Source organism: Anomaloglossus baeobatrachus, chromosome 6 (assembly GCF_048569485.1).
Source record: "Anomaloglossus baeobatrachus isolate aAnoBae1 chromosome 6, aAnoBae1.hap1, whole genome shotgun sequence".
NCBI classification, from domain to species: Eukaryota; Metazoa; Chordata; class Amphibia; order Anura; family Aromobatidae; genus Anomaloglossus; species Anomaloglossus baeobatrachus.
The window spans coordinates 554035411-554051161 of NC_134358.1; the positions used below are offsets into that span (position 1 = coordinate 554035411).

The window sequence follows — 15751 nt, forward strand, 5'->3', positions numbered from 1 at the left end:
CTGCAGCCTAGCCTATTAGTATTGTTAGGAGATCTGCTGCCCTCTACAGGCAAATATTCAGAATTACAATACAGAAATGAGTTAGAAATGCAGCAAGGTAAGGAAATTAAAGTCAGTGTTTCCATTACTACATTTCCCATAATTCAATTATCACGTCAACCTGACATCACAAAATCTGCGAAATGCAATAATCAACAGCTGCAAGTATAAGCTGCGTACATGACACTAAATAACGGATGACAATCGCCACAAAGAGAAAAGAAAAAAACACCGAGTCCCAGGGGAAATAATCAATGGCAAAAAAAATCCGTGTAATGAGGATGTGATATTAAAACTAGGTTCTCAAATAAAAGACGTCATTTATCGTTGCCATATAAAATACCACAACAGGGCGCCACAAAAGGAACTGATAATTACGTTCAGTGCGGCGCTTCTAACATCTGAATTACAGAATTACATTAAATACGTCAAGTCCATCACAGTGGTCCATGAAAAATTTGGCAAAATCACATCTGTTTCGGACAAATCCCCATCTCCTTGTTCAGCAAGGTTAAAAAAAAAAACAATAAATGTGCAGCAGGCATAGACACCAACATTATAGTGGATTCCAATATCAAATGTGCCTCAATATCTAATATATAAAGCTGAATGTGTGTGTGTGTGTGTGTGTGTGTGTGTGTGTGTATCTCCGGGATTGGCATCTTCACCGTCGCAGCTACAGCCACAAAATTTTGCACACTCACACGTCTGGACCCCGAGAGTGTCATAGGCTATGTTTTGAGGGGAAATTGTAACCCCGCGCTCTACAGTTATTCGCCAAAAAACCTGCCTCCATTAAAGCGAATGGAGCTGGGAGCCACAGTGCAGCCAGAACTTCAGAAGAATGCGCAGCCACGCCCTTAAATGGAATGTTGGTGTGTCACAATGCAGCCAGGGAAAGAGACAGACACAGACAGGGAAAGACACAGACACAGACAGGGTAAGAAACAGACATAGACAGGGTAAGAGACAGACACAAAGAGAAAGACACAGACAAAGAGACAGACTGACAGGGAAAGAGACAGACAGGGAAAGAGAGGGAAAGAGAGAGGCAGGTTGAGAGACAGAGACAGACAGGTAAAGAAACAGACAAAGAGACAGACACAGACACAGGGAAACAGACAGACAGGGAAAGAAAGGGAGAGAGACAGACAGGGTAAGAGACAGACAAAGACAGGTAAAGAGACAGACAAAGAGACAGACACAGGGAAAGAGACAGAGGGAAAGAGGGAAAGAGACAGACAGGGAAAGAGAGGGAAAGAGACAGACAGGGAAAGAGAGGGAAAGAGACAGACAAGGAAAGAGACAGACCGGGAAAGTGACAGAGATAGACAGACAGGGAAAGAGATTGAGACAGACGGAGAAAGAGACAGAGACAGTCAGAGACAGACAGGGAAAGAGACAGACAGACAAAGAGATAGAGAGAGAGAGAGAGAGAGAGACAGAGAGATATATACAGAGGGGGAGACAGACATTATAATTACATTTATATCTATTTGTTTTGTGGTGTTTGTGTGCAGAATACATTTTTGTTAATACATTCTATTTTGTTAACAGCAGTTATTAACCCAGGCGAAGCCGGGTAGTACAGCTAGTATTAGATAAAGTGGTAATTACCAAAAAGATAAAGTTAAAGGGAATCTGTCACCAGGGCATTCTAGAATGCTGTATATGAGGGCTTACCGGTGGTCGCCGCCCTCTATATGGGGAAAACCTGATGACTAGTGATGGGCGGACCCAGACTGTAAAAGTCCAGATCCGTGCAGTCTTAAATGTACCAAAGTGCTGAGTCCGGACCCAGAGTTCTCAGGGAATTTTGGCTAAAGATCCAGATCTGGCACTCGGGTAATAAAAAAAAAAATAAAGGAAAAATAAAGAAACAAATAATAAAGCAAGCGGAGCTATACTTACGAAGTCTCTAGCGGGACTGTAACTGCTCTGCAGCTACTCATTCACTTCCGGGGTCACTCATTACCTTCACTGCATATGCACTGCTTTCCCCGCCCATCGGCGTCTGTGATTGGCTGCAGTCAGACGCGCCCCCAGCCTGTGTGACAGCGTCTGCCTGAAACCAATCACAGGACTGGTCTGCAGGTCACTATCGTACAGTAAAAATAGAGAAATAAATAAAAAATTGGTTCCCCCATATTATGATACCCAGCAAAGATAAAGCATATGGCTATCGGCTGCAGCCCCCAGCCATGCGCTTATCTTGGCTGTGTATCAAACTAAGAGGAACCACATGCGTCTTTTTTTTAAATTTAAATAAATAATTTAAAAAACAGCGTGTGGTCCCCTCCAATTATGATACCAAACCATGATAAAGCACAACAGCTGGGGGCTGGTATTCTCAGGCTTGGGAGACGCATTGTTATTATGCTCCCCCCAGGCAAAAAACAACAGCCTGCAGCCGCTCAGAATTGTCGCATCCAGTAGATGCTACGATCCCGAAACTTTACCCGAATCTTCCCGATTGCCCTGGTGCAGGGGAAATTGGGTTAATAAGTGGTTAATCACTGCTCACAGCTGCCACTAAGCCCTAAATTAATAATGGGAGGCGTCTATGAGGCCCCCCTACCATTAATAATCTGTAAGTGAAAGGAAATAAACACAAACACCAAAACATCCTTTGAATAAAATAAAAAAACACCCTCTTTCATCACTTTATTAACGCCCAAAACACCCCTTTAGGTTCAAAGTAATGCACACAAAGTCCCGTTACAATTCCAGCTCTGCTACATCTGAAGTCAGAGCGCGTGATTATGGAATATGACTGCCCTCTGTGGACTTCAGGGAGAGATTGAGTATCAGCGATCAGCGGTGACATCACTAAGGTAAGTTGCGGGTACAGCTGGAGGTCCCCACGGCCCTTCACCTGTGGCCGCAGGTAATTTGACCTCACCTGAGGTTCGGTCACTGACTTTATTGAGATCACCTGAGGTCAGGTTAGCTGCGGTCACAGGTGGCGGGCCATGGGAACCTCCAGCTGTGCCCGCAGCTTACCTGAGTGACGTCACCGGTGATTGCTGAGGTTCAATCTCTGCCTGAAGTCCACAGGGGGCAGTCATGTACCACAATTACGTGCTCTGATTTCAGATGTAGCAGAGCAGGAATTGTCGTGGGACCTCGTGTGGATTACGTCGGACCTGCAGGGGTGTTTTGGGGTTAATAAAGTGATGAAAGTGTTTTTTTTGTATCTTATTCCAAATAAAGGATTTCTTCGGTGTTTGTGTTTATTTACTTTCACTTACAGATTAGCATTTGGGTCTCATAGATGCCTTCCATTACTAATCTAGGGCTTAGTGGCAGCTGTGAGCTGCGATTAACCCCTTATTACCATGATTGCCACTGCACCAGGCCAATTGGGAAGAGCTGGGTAAAGTACCAGGATTGTCACATCTAATGGATGCGGCAATCCTGGGTGGCTGCAGGCTGCTATTTTTAGAATGGGGGCACCCAATAAGCATTGTTCTCCCCAGCCTGAGAATACCAGCCCCCAGCTGTCAGGCTTTATCATGGCTGGGTATCAAGATTGGGGGGACTTCAAACCAGTTTTTAAAAATTATTTATTTAAATAACTACAAAAAAAGAGAATTTTGTTTACTTACCGTAAATTCTTTTTCTTATAGTTCCGTAATGGGAGACCCAGACCATGGGTGTATAGCTTCTGCCTCCGGAGGACACACAAAGTACTACACTAAAAAGTGTAGCTCCTCCCTCTGAGCATATACACCCCCTGGATAACCAAATATAGCCAGTTTAGTGCAAAAGCTGAAGGAGAATAGCCACCCACAAGTAGAGATAGAGCAAAAACCGGAACAACCGGAGCCTCTGTCTACAACAACAGCCGGTGATAACACGCGGAACAAGAAACTGCCAACAGGCAACAGGGAGGGTGCTGGGTCTCCCATTACGGAACTATAAGAAAAAGAATTTACGGTAAGTAAACAAAATTCTCTTTTTCTTTATCGTTCCTATGGGAGACCCAGACCATGGGACGTCTCAAAGCAGTCCATGGGTGGGAAATAAACGGAAAACTGAGAAGTAGGCGAAACCTAACTTCACAAATGGGCGACAGCCGCCTGAAGGATGCGTCTGCCCAAGCTCGCATCTGCCGAAGCATGAGCATGCACTTGGTAGTGCTTCGAAAAGGTGTGCAGACTAGACCAAGTGGCAGCCTGACAGACCTGCTGAGCCGTAGCCTGGTGCCTGAAAGCCCAAGAGGCACCGACAGCTCTGGTCGAGTGTGCCTTGATCCCCGGCGGGGGAGGCACTTGAGAACACTGGTAGGCATCAGAAATTGCCGACCTAATCCAACGAGCTAGGGTCGGTTTAGAAGCCAAGAGGCCCTTGCGCCGACCTGTGGTCAGCACAAAAAGAGAGGTGCACCGCCTAAGAACAGCGGTGCATGAAACGTAGATCCGGAGCGCCCGCACCAGATCTAGAGTATGCAACGCTTTTTCAAAGCGATGAACAGGAGCCGGACATAAGGAAGGCAAGGAAATGTCCTGGTTAAGGTGGAAAGGAGATACCACCTTAGGGAGAAAGTCCGGAGTCGGACGGAGAACCACCTTGTCTTGATGAAAAACCAAAAAAGGTGACTCCGAAGAGAGCGCAGCTAAATCAGAGACTCTCCTGAGGGAAGTTATGGCCACTAGAAAGACCACTTTCTGTGAAAGACGAAACAAAGAAACCTCCCTAAGAGGCTCAAAGGGGGGTTTCTGCAAAGCCGTGAGGACCAGATTAAGGTCCCAGGGATCCAAAGGCCGCCAATAAGGCGGAATGATGTGAGATGCGCCCTGCATAAAAGTGCGCACCTGAGCCAGCCGGGCGATACGCCGCTGGAACAACACTGACAGAGCCGAGACCTGTCCCTTGAGGGAATTGAGGGATAGTCCTAGCTGCAGACCGGACTGTAGAAAGGACAGGATGGTCGGCAATGAAAAAGGCCAAGGAGCATGGCCGGAAGAACGACACCAGGACAGGAAAATTCTCCAAGTCCTGTGATAAATTTTTGCCGAGGAAGACTTCCGAGCCCGAGTCATAGTGGAGATGACTTCAGGAGGAATGCCAGAAGTCGTCAAGATCCAGGACTCAAGAGCCACGCCGTCAATCTGAGAGCCGCAGAATTCTGGCGGAAAAACGGACCTTGTGAGAGAAGGTCTGGGCGGTCCGGGAGATGCCACGGCACCTCTACGGACAGATGGAGCAGGTCTGGGTACCAAGCTCGCCTGGGCCAGTCCGGAGCAATGAGGATGACCCGACGGCCCTCCATTCTGATCTTGCGCAGGACTCTGGGCAAGAGAGCTAGAGGGGGAAACACGTAAGACAGACAAAACTGGGACCAATCTTGAACCAGCGCGTCCGCTGCAAAGGCCTGAGGATCGTGGGAGCGAGCCACGTAAACCGGGACCTTGTTGTTGTGCCGGGATGCCATCAGGTCCACTTCCGGAGTGCCCCACTTGTGGCAGATTGATCGAAACACTGCCGGATGCAGAGCCCACTCGCCGCTGTCCACGGTTTGACGGCTGAGATAATCTGCCTCCCACTTATCTACGCCTGGGATGTGGACTGCGGATATGGTGGACTTGGAGTCCTCCGTCCACTGAAGGATGCGTTGAACCTCCAACATTGCCAGGCGGCTGCGAGTCCCGCCCTGGTGATTGATGTAGGCAACCGCTGTCGCGTTGTCTGACTGGACTCAAATGTGCTTTCCCGCCAACAGGTGGTGAAAGGCTACAAGAGCTAGAAGCACCGCTCTGATTTCCAGCACATTGATCGAGAGGGCTGATTCGGACGGAGTCCAAGTGCCCTGCGCTCTGTGGCGGAGATATACTGCTCCCCAGCCGGATAGACTGGCATCCGTGGTGAGAATCACCCAGGACGGGGCCAGGAAGGAGCGTCCCTGAGACAGAGAGAGGGGCCGAAGCCAACACTGAAGAGAGCCCCTGGTCTGTGGCGACAGAGCCACTAACCTGTGCATGGAAGAAGTCCGCCTGTCCCAACAGCGGAGAATGTCCAGCTGCAGAGGACGCAGATGGAACTGGGCAAAGGGAACCGCTTCCATTGACGCCACCATCTGACCCAGCACCTGCATTAGGTGCCTGATGGAATGACGGCGGGGCCTCAGTAGAGAGCGCACCGCCAGATGGAGGGACTGCTGTTTGACTAAGGGCAGCTTGACCAGTGCCGGCAGAGTCTCGAATTGCATCCCTAGGTACGTAAGTTTCTGGGTCGGGGTCAGAGTGGACTTGGGCAGATTGACAAGCCACCCGAATTGAACTAGAGTGGCGAGAGTGAGCGAGACACTCCGCTGACAGTCTGCACTGGATGAAGCCTTGACTAGAAGGTCGTCCAGATAAGGAATCACTGCCAACCCCTGGAGGTGCAGAACCGCAACCACTGCAGCCATGACCTTGGTGAAAACTCGAGGGGCCGTGGCTAACCTGAAGGGGAGAGCCACGAATTGGAAATGTTCCTCTCCGATTGCAAAACGTAGCCAACGCTGGTGTGAAACTGCAATTGGCACATGCAGATAGGCATCTCTGATGTCGATGGATGCTAGGAAATCTCCTTGGGTCATTGAGGCAATGACTGATCGCAGAGACTCCATGCGAAAATGCCGCACCTGAACATGCTTGTTGAGAAGCTTGAGATCCAGGATGGGCCGGAAGGAACCGTCCTTTTTGGGGACTAGGAAGAGATTTGAGTAGAAACCTCTGAACCGTTCCCGGGCGGGAACCGGTACAATTACTCCGCTGGCCTGCAAGGATGCCACGGCCTGAGAGAAGGCGGCGGCCTTGGAGCAGGGGGGAGTTGACAGAAAAAATCTGTTTGGCGGGCTGGAAGAGAATTCTATCCTGTAGCCGTGGGAGATGATATCCCGCACCCACTGATCGGAGACGTGTTGAAACCACACGTCGCCAAAGTGGGAGAGCCTGCCACCGACCAATGACGTTGCTGGCGCGGCCAGATAGTCAAGAGGAGGCTGCCTTGGTGGCAGCCGCTCCTGCGGACTTTTGAGGACGCGGCTTCGTGCGCCAGTTGGGCTTTTGGTCCTTGGCTGAGTTAGTGGACGAGGCCGAGGGCTTAGAGAACGACCAGTTGGAGGAACGAAAGGAACGAAACCTCGACTGGTTCCTGCCCTGGACAGGCTTCCTGGTTTTAGTCTGTGGCAAGGAAGTACTCTTCCCGCCAGTAGCTTCCTTAATAATCTCATCCAGTTGTTCACCGAACAGCCTGGACCCAGCAAATGGGAGCTCAGCAAGGTACTTCTTTGAAGAAGCGTCTGCCTTCCACTCACGAAGCCACAAGATCCTGCGGATAGCGAGGGAATTAGCCGAAGCCACCGCAGTGCGGTGAGAAGCCTCCAGCATGGCAGACATGGCGTAGGATGAAAAGGCTGAAGCCTGGGAAGTTAAGGCAACCATTTCAGGCATAGAGTCCCTGGTGAGGGAATGCATCTCCTCTAGAGAAGCAGAGATGGCCTTGAGAGCCCACACTGCTGCAAAAGATGGGGAGAACGAGGCCCCTGCCGCCTCATATACAGATTTGGCCAGAAGGTCAACCTGGCGGTCAGTGGGATCCTTAAGTGAGGTGCCATCAGCCACTGATACAACTGTCCGGGCTGAGAGTCTAGACACCGGAGGGTCTACCTTTGGTGAATGAGCCCACTCCTTGACCACCTCTGGTGGAAAAGGAAAACGGTCATCAGACCCACGCTTTGGGAAGCGTTTGTCAGGACAGGCCCTGGGCTTGGTCACAGTGGCCTGAAAACTGGAGTGGTTAAAGAACACACTCCTTGTTCTCTTAGGCAAGGTAAACTGGTGCTTTTCTGCCAGAGAGGGTTGCTCCTCTCATACTGGCGGATTGAGGTCCAGTACAGAATTAATGGACGCAATCAAATCACTAACATCTGTGTCGCCCTCGGTCAGATCAATGGGGCACATGGAGGTAGCGTCCGAGCCCCCAGTAACGGCATCCTCCTCGTCCTGCGAGTCAGCTCGTGAATCAGAGCCGCGGGACGAGGAAGGAGAGGGGACCCTGCGTCTCCTTTTAGGAGGACGGGGTCTGAGACCAGATGAAGAGTCCTCTGTGAGCTCTGCAGAGCGAGCCGTAGCAGCAGAGGCGCCCTGAGAAGGGGGCTGATGCATGCTCAGCAGAGTCCGGGACAATTCTCCCATGGAGTCGGCAAAGGACTGGGAGATAGACTTAGAGAAGGATTCCACCCAAGCCGGGGGTTCAGCCACCGGGGCCGGAGCGACCACTGGGGAGACTCCAGGCTGAGGCACCACCATGTTAGAGCAGGCATCACAATGTGGATATGTGCTCGGTTCAGGCAGTACCAGCTTACATGCAGTGCATATTGAGTACAGCCTTGCAGCCTTGCTCCTAGTGTGAGACATGCTGCTGAAGTGGGGGCTCTGAGCCAGAATGACCCCCAGAGAATGTATAAGCAGGTCCACAACCGGAGGTTGTGGCTTACCAGACCGTTTGTGTGCCCTCCAGATCCCACAGCCCGGACCCCCAGAGAGATGCTGCAGCCAGCGCCGATCGGTGTGGGAACGCTGATAAAATGGCGCCGGAGCGAGGAGAGGGGGCGGGGCCTACTCTAAGAGCGGGATCCGGAGGGCCAAGGAGATATACAGGGGAGGGAAACATTTCCTCAGAGAGGAGTGTCCCTCCCCTGTGCCGAACGGCCGGTGGGCGGAGCCGCTCTGTCCCTCTGCATGACTGACATGCAGGGGCAGAGAAAACGAAACTAGGCCTCAGGCGAAGCCGGGGCCTAAATTTAACAATGCGGCCGGCGCGCAGGCACCCTCGGCGCGGTTCTCAGGTGAAAACCAGAGAACCGGCCGGAAATGTCACAAAAGTTAAACAGCACACTCTCCCCCACAATAAAGTACAAGGGACCCTCCGACAATAGCGTCTCAGATACTTAGCTTGTGAGACGCAGGGCCAGGTCCCTGAGGGATGAGTGCTCTGTCCGGCAGGATCCTGAAGGGGCTGCGGATGGAGATCGGTCTCCTGCAAGGCAGTGAGAACCGTGCTGGCTCCCACTTCAAGCCAGAGCCCGAGGGATGGTGAAGGAGCACGGCATGTAAGGCTCCAGCCCTGAAATCAACCTTAACAACACCGCCGACACAGTGGGGTGAGAAGGGACATGCCGGGGGTCAAGGCTTGGACCCGCTTTTCTTCCAAATCTTTCCAAAAATGAAAAACATGAGAATGCATGTGTGGATGTGTGCCTCCTGAACACAAATCATTGAACTGGCTATATTTGGTTATCCAGGGGGTGTATATGCTCAGAGGGAGGAGCTACACTTTTTAGTGTAGTACTTTGTGTGTCCTCCGGAGGCAGAAGCTATACACCCATGGTCTGGGTCTCCCATAGGAATGATGAAGAAAAGGCCATATGGCGTTCCTCTTATTTTGATACACAGCCAAGATAAGTGCATGGCTGGGGGCTGCATCGTGTAGCCATGGGCTTTATCTGTGATAGGTATCATAATATGGAGGACCCTACCCCAAACATTTTATTTATTTATTTTTATACCACGATAGACGCACACAGCGCCTGTGATTGGAAGCAGTCAGCTGATACACTGACACTCAGTGTGGGGGTGCGTCTGACTGCAATAAATCTCAGACACCGGTGGGTGGGGAAAGTAGTGTGGCGCAGGAAGTGAATGAAGCAGTTACAGCTGTGCCTCGGTAAGCATAGCCCACGTGCTCCTATCACTTCTACCATCATTTTTAATAATCGCATTCTGGTCCCCTTAGACTTATATGGGGACTGGATTTTTTTTTAATCCGGTTAGGTTTGCCAGTCGTGGTTATCTGTGAGCCCGCCCATCACTACTGCTGAAAGGTTCCCTTTAAATGTAAAAACAAAAACTACACTTACTCTAAACTATTTACCTTTCCAGTGTTTTTAGGCTTTATCTTTTGAGTGTCTTTACTTGCTCCATGTATTTACCATCTATTTCACCAGTGTCACTGTGGCTTATCTTCCAAATGACTTTACCCTAAAACCTTCCAGCATCTCTACTGTCCATCATCCTAGTGTCTCTACTGTCACTCTCCGTAGTGTCTCGATCATCCATTATACCATCCCAGTGTCTCTACCATCTATCCTCCCAGTGTCTCTGCTGTCTGTCTTCCCAGTGTCTCTACTGTCTATCCTCCAAGTCTCTACAGTCAATCCTCCCAGTGTCTCTACCGTCCATCCTCCCAGTGTCTCGATCATCCATTATCCCAGTGTCTCTACTGTCTATCCTCCCAGTGTCTCTACTGTCAATCCTCCCAGTGTCTCTACTGTCTATCCTCCCAGTGTCTCTACTGTCTATCCTCCCAGTGTCTCTACTGTCTATCCTCCCAGTGTCTCTACTGTCTATCCTCCCAGTGTCTCTAATGTCTATCCTCCCAGTGTCTTTACTGTCAATCCTCCCAGTGTCTCTACTGTCAATCCTCCCAGTGTCTCTACTGTCAATCCTCCCAGTGTCTCTACTGTCTATCCTCCCAGTGACTCTACTGTCTATCCTCCCAGTGTCTCTACTGTCAATCCTCCCAGTGTCTCGATCATCCATTATCCCAGTGTCTCTACTGTCTATCCTCCCAGTGTCTCTACTGTCAATCCTCCCAGTGTCTCTACTGTCAATCCTCCCAGTGTCTCTACTGTCAATCCTCCCAGTGTCTCTACTGTCAATCCTCCCAGTGTCTCTACTGTCAATCCTCCCAGTGTCTCTACTGTCAATCCTCCCAGTGACTCTACTGTCTATCCTCCCAGTGTCTCTACTGTCAATCCTCCCAGTGTCTCGATCATCCATTATCCCAGTGTCTCTACTGTCTATCCTCCCAGTGTCTCTACTGTCAATCCTCCCAGTGTCTCTACTGTCAATCCTCCCAGTGTCTCTACTGTCAATCCTCCCAGTGTCTCTACTGTCAATCCTCCCAGTGTCTCTACTGTCTATCCTCCCAGTGTCTCTACTGTCTATCCTCCCAGTGTCTCTACTGTCTATCCTCCCAGTGTCTCTACTGTCTATCCTCCCAGTGTCTTTAATGTCTATCCTCCCAGTGTCTCTACTGTCAATCCTCCCAGTGTCTCTACTGTCTATCCTCCCAGTGTCTCTACTGTCTATCCTCCCAGTGTCTCTACTGTCTATCCTCCCAGTGCCTCTACTGTCAATCCTCCCCGTGTCTCTACTGTCTATCCTCCCAGTGTCTCTACTGTCTATCCTCCCAGTGTCTCTACCGTCTATCCTCCCAGTGTCTCTAATGTCTATCCTCCCAGTGTCTCTACTGTTTATCCTCCCAGTGTCTCTACCGTCTATCCTCCCAGTGTCTCTACCGTCTATCCTCCCAGTGTCTCTACCGTCTATCCTCCCAGTGTCTCTACCGTCTATCCTCCCAGTGTCTCTACTGTCTATCCTCCAAGTCTCTACAGTCAATCGTCCCAGTGTCTCTACTGTCCATCCTCCCAGTGTCTCGATCATCCATTATCCCAGTGTCTCTACTGTCTATCCTCCCAGTGTCTCTACTGTCTATCCTTCCAGTGTCTCTACTGTCTATCCTCCCAGTGTCTCTACTGTCAATCCTCCCAGTGTCTCTACTGTCAATCCTCCCAGTGTCTCTACTGTCTATCCTCCCAGTGTCTATACCGTCTATCCTCCCAGTGTCTCTACCGTCTATCCTCCTAGTGTCTCTACTGTCTATCCTCCCAGTGTCTCTACCGTCTATCCTCCCAGTGTCTCTAGCGTCTATCCTCCCAGTGTCTCTACCGTCTATCCTCCCAGTGTCTCTAATGTCTATCCTCCCAGTGTCTCTACTGTCAATCCTCCCAGTGTCTCTACTGTCAATCCTCCCAGTGTCTCTACTGTCAATCCTCCCAGTGTCTCTACTGTCTATCCTCCCAGTGTCTCTACTGTCTATCCTCCCAGTGTCTCTACTGTCTATCCTCCCAGTGTCTCTACTGTCCATCCTCCCAGTGTCTCTACCGTCTATCCTCCCAGTGTCTCTACCGTCTATCCTCCCAGTGTCTCTACCGTCTATCCTCCCAGTGTCTGTACTGTCTATCCTCCCAGTGTCTCTACTGTCTATCCTCCCAATGTCTCTACTGTCAATCCTCCCAGTGTCTCTACTGTCTATCCTCCCAGTGTCTCTACTGTCTATCCTCCCAGTGTCTCTACTGTCAATCCTCCCAGTGTCTCTACTGTCTATCCTCCCAGTGTCTCTACAGTCTATCCTCCCAGTGTCTCTACTGTCTATCCTCCCAGTGTCTCTACTGTCAATCCTCCCAGTGTCTCTACTGTCTATCCTCCCAGTGACTCTACTGTCTATCCTCCCAGTGTCTCTACTGTCAATCCTCCCAGTGTCTCGATCATCCATTATCCCAGTGTCTCTACTGTCTATCCTCCCAGTGTCTCTACTGTCTATCCTCCCAGTGTCTCTACTGTCTATCGTCCCAGTGTCTCTACTGTCTATCGTCCCAGTGTCTCTACCGTCTATCCTCCCAGTGTCTCTACCGTCTATCCTCCCAGTGTCTCTACCGTCTATCCTCCCAGTGTCTCTACTGTCTATCCTCCCCGTGTCTCTAATGTCTATCCTCCCAGTGTCTAAAATTATAAGCAAAAAACTCCTAAAATTACCAATTTTAATTTTTATATACGTCTTAAAAGGGAATATCCCAACATTAATTTATAATATTGCCAAAAAAGTACAGGGGAGGGGCCTGACCCTTAATTCACCCTATAGATTGCCCCTTCCTTGCCGCGGAGGTCGGCGCCCTAAAGGCCTGCGCAATTGGCGCCCCCGCTCAACGAAGACTATCCCTCCGGGCCCTAATTGACCCTAACAAATTAGGTGATAGTACTACGAGGATTGATTTACAATATTTGAACCAACAATAATGACACAAATATGCATAAAAATAGATACACTGTCACCAATATGATTAGACCAGAAACAGTGATGGGGTGCAATGACCCAGAGGAAAACCATTCAAAGATGAACTAGTGGTTCAAAACCAAAAAACCGCCCGACGCGTTTCCCCTCATCCATATGAGGTTCTTCAGGGGTGGAAAATTTAGTCAGTTCAAAATTACCACAATAGAAAATCAAATGTTGGTAGTCCTGTTTCACACTGAGAACCAATTGCCCCCACAAAAACATACACCGTCCCAACAAACATGAGATAGACCTGTCGACTCACACCTGTCAGGTTAAAGAGTCCACCAGGATGTTCAATTGCATATATAATGCTGGGACAGGGAGCAAAAAACAACAACAATAGTTCAAATATACAGCATTAAATACTTAGCTTAAGCCTCAGTGTGTAATAGATAAGGACAATCTCCACTGGACTCCCTAGATAAAGAGCAGGTCCATTATCCCCAAATTCAATTTGCATCATAGCACTGTGGTTGCCTCTAGACCAGAGGATGGCAAACAGAGGAACATATTTGCTGCTGATATGGGGATAATGGACCTGCTCTTTATCTAGGGAGTCCAGTGGAGATTGTCCTTATCTATTACACACTGAGGCTTAAGCTAAGTATTTAATGCTGTATATTTGAACTATTGTTGTTGTTTTTTGCTCCCTGTCCCAGCATTATATATGCAATTGAACATCCTGGTGGACTCTTTAACCTGACAGGTGTGAGTCGACAGGTCTATCTCATGTTTGTTGGGACGGTGTATGTTTTTGTGGGGGCAATTGGTTCTCAGTGTGAAACAGGACTACCAACATTTGATTTTCTATTGTGGTAATTTTGAACTGACTAAATTTTCCACCCCTGAAGAACCTCATATGGATGAGGGGAAACGCGTCGGGCGGTTTTTTGGTTTTGAACCACTAGTTCATCTTTGAATGGTTTTCCTCTGGGTCATTGCACCCCATCACTGTTTCTGGTCTAATCATATTGGTGACAGTGTATCTATTTTTATGCATATTTGTGTCATTATTGTTGGTTCAAATATTGTAAATCAATCCTCGTAGTACTATCACCTAATTTGTTAGGGTCAATTAGGGCCCGGAGGGATAGTCTTCGTTGAGCGGGGGCGCCAATTGCGCAGGCCTTTAGGGCGCCGACCTCCGCGGCAAGGAAGGGGCAATCTATAGGGTGAATTAAGGGTCAGGCCCCTCCCCTGTACTTTTTTGGCAATATTATAAATTAATGTTGGGATATTCCCTTTTAAGACGTATATAAAAATTAAAATTGGTAATTTTAGGAGTTTTTTGCTTATAATTTTTCACGTTTGTACTTCTAAGCTATCTTTCTTGATTAAAACCTCCCAGTGTCTCTACTGTCTATCCTCCCAGTGTCTACCATCTATCCTCCCAGTGTCTCTACCGTCTATCCTCCCAGTGTCTCTACCGTCTATCCTCCCAGTGTCTCTACTGTCTATCCTCCAAGTCTCTACAGTCAATCCTCCCAGTGTCTCTACTGTCCATCCTCCCAGTGTCTCTACCGTCCATCCTCCTAATGTCTCGATTGTCCATTATCCCAGTGTCTCTACCATCTATCCTCCCAGTGGCTCTACTGTCCATCCTCCCAGTGTCTCTACTGTCCATCCTCCCAGTGTCTCTACTGTCCATCCTCCCAGTGTCTCTACTGTCCATCCTCCCAGTGTCTCTACCGTCCATCCTCCCAGTGTCTCGATCATCCATTATCCCAGTGTCTCTACCATCTATCCTCCCAGTGTCTCTGCCGTCTGTCTTCCCAGTGTCTCTACTGCCTATCCTCCCAGTGTCTCTACTGTCAATCCTCCCAGTGTCTCTACTGTCAATCCTCCCAGTGTCTCTACTGTCAATCCTCCCAGTGTCTCTACTGTCCATCCTCCCAGTGTCTCTACTGTCCATCCTCCCAGTGTCTCGATCATCCATTATCCCAGTGTCTCGATCATCCATTACCCAGTGTCTCTACCATCTATCCTCCCAGTGTCCCTGCCGTCTGTCTTCCCAGTGTCTCTACTGCCTATCCTCCCAGTGTCTCTACTGTCAATCCTCCCAGTGTCTCTACTGTCTATCCTCCCAGTGTCTCTACTGTCTATCCTCCCAGAGTCTCTACTGTCTATCCTCCCAGAGTCTCTACTGTCTATCCTCCCAGAGTCTCTACTGTCTATCCTCCCAGTGTCTCTACTGTCTATCCTCCCAGTGTCTCTACTGTCTATCCTCCCAGAGTCTCTACTGTCTATCCTCCCAGTGTCTCTACTGTCTATCCTCCCAGAGTCTCTACTGCTATCCTCCCAGTGTCTCTACTGTCCATCCTCCTAGTGCCTCTACCGTCTAGCATCCCAGTGTCTTTACTGTCTATCCTCCCAGTGTCTTTATTGTCTGTTCTCCCAGTGTCTCTACCGTCTCTCCTCCCAGTGTTTATACTGTCTATCCTCCCAATGTCTTTATTGTCTCTCCTCCCAGTGTCTCTACCATCTCTCCTCCCAGTGTCTCTACTGTCTATCCTCCCAGTGTTTCTACAGTCCATATTCAGTGTCTCTACTGTCTATCCTCCCAGTGTCTCTACCGTCTATTCTCTCAGTGTTTCTACCATCTCTCCTCCCAGTGTCTCTATCAGCCATCTTCCCAGTGTCGCTACCATTAATCATCCCAGTGTCTCTACCATCTATTCTCCCAGTATCTCGATCATCTGTCTTCCCAGCATCTCTATTGTTCATCCTCCCAGTGTCTATAATGTCTATCCTCCCAGTGTCTCTA

The 15751-nt window shown here is 49.3% G+C and overlaps 1 protein-coding gene across 7 annotated transcripts in view; it reads right to left on the reverse strand.

Annotated features, from left to right (window-relative positions):
- Nucleotides 1-15751, reverse strand: part of DYNC1I1 (dynein cytoplasmic 1 intermediate chain 1) — a 425084-nt gene that overhangs the window by 335383 nt on the left and 73950 nt on the right. The gene's annotated exons all lie outside the window — the stretch shown is intronic.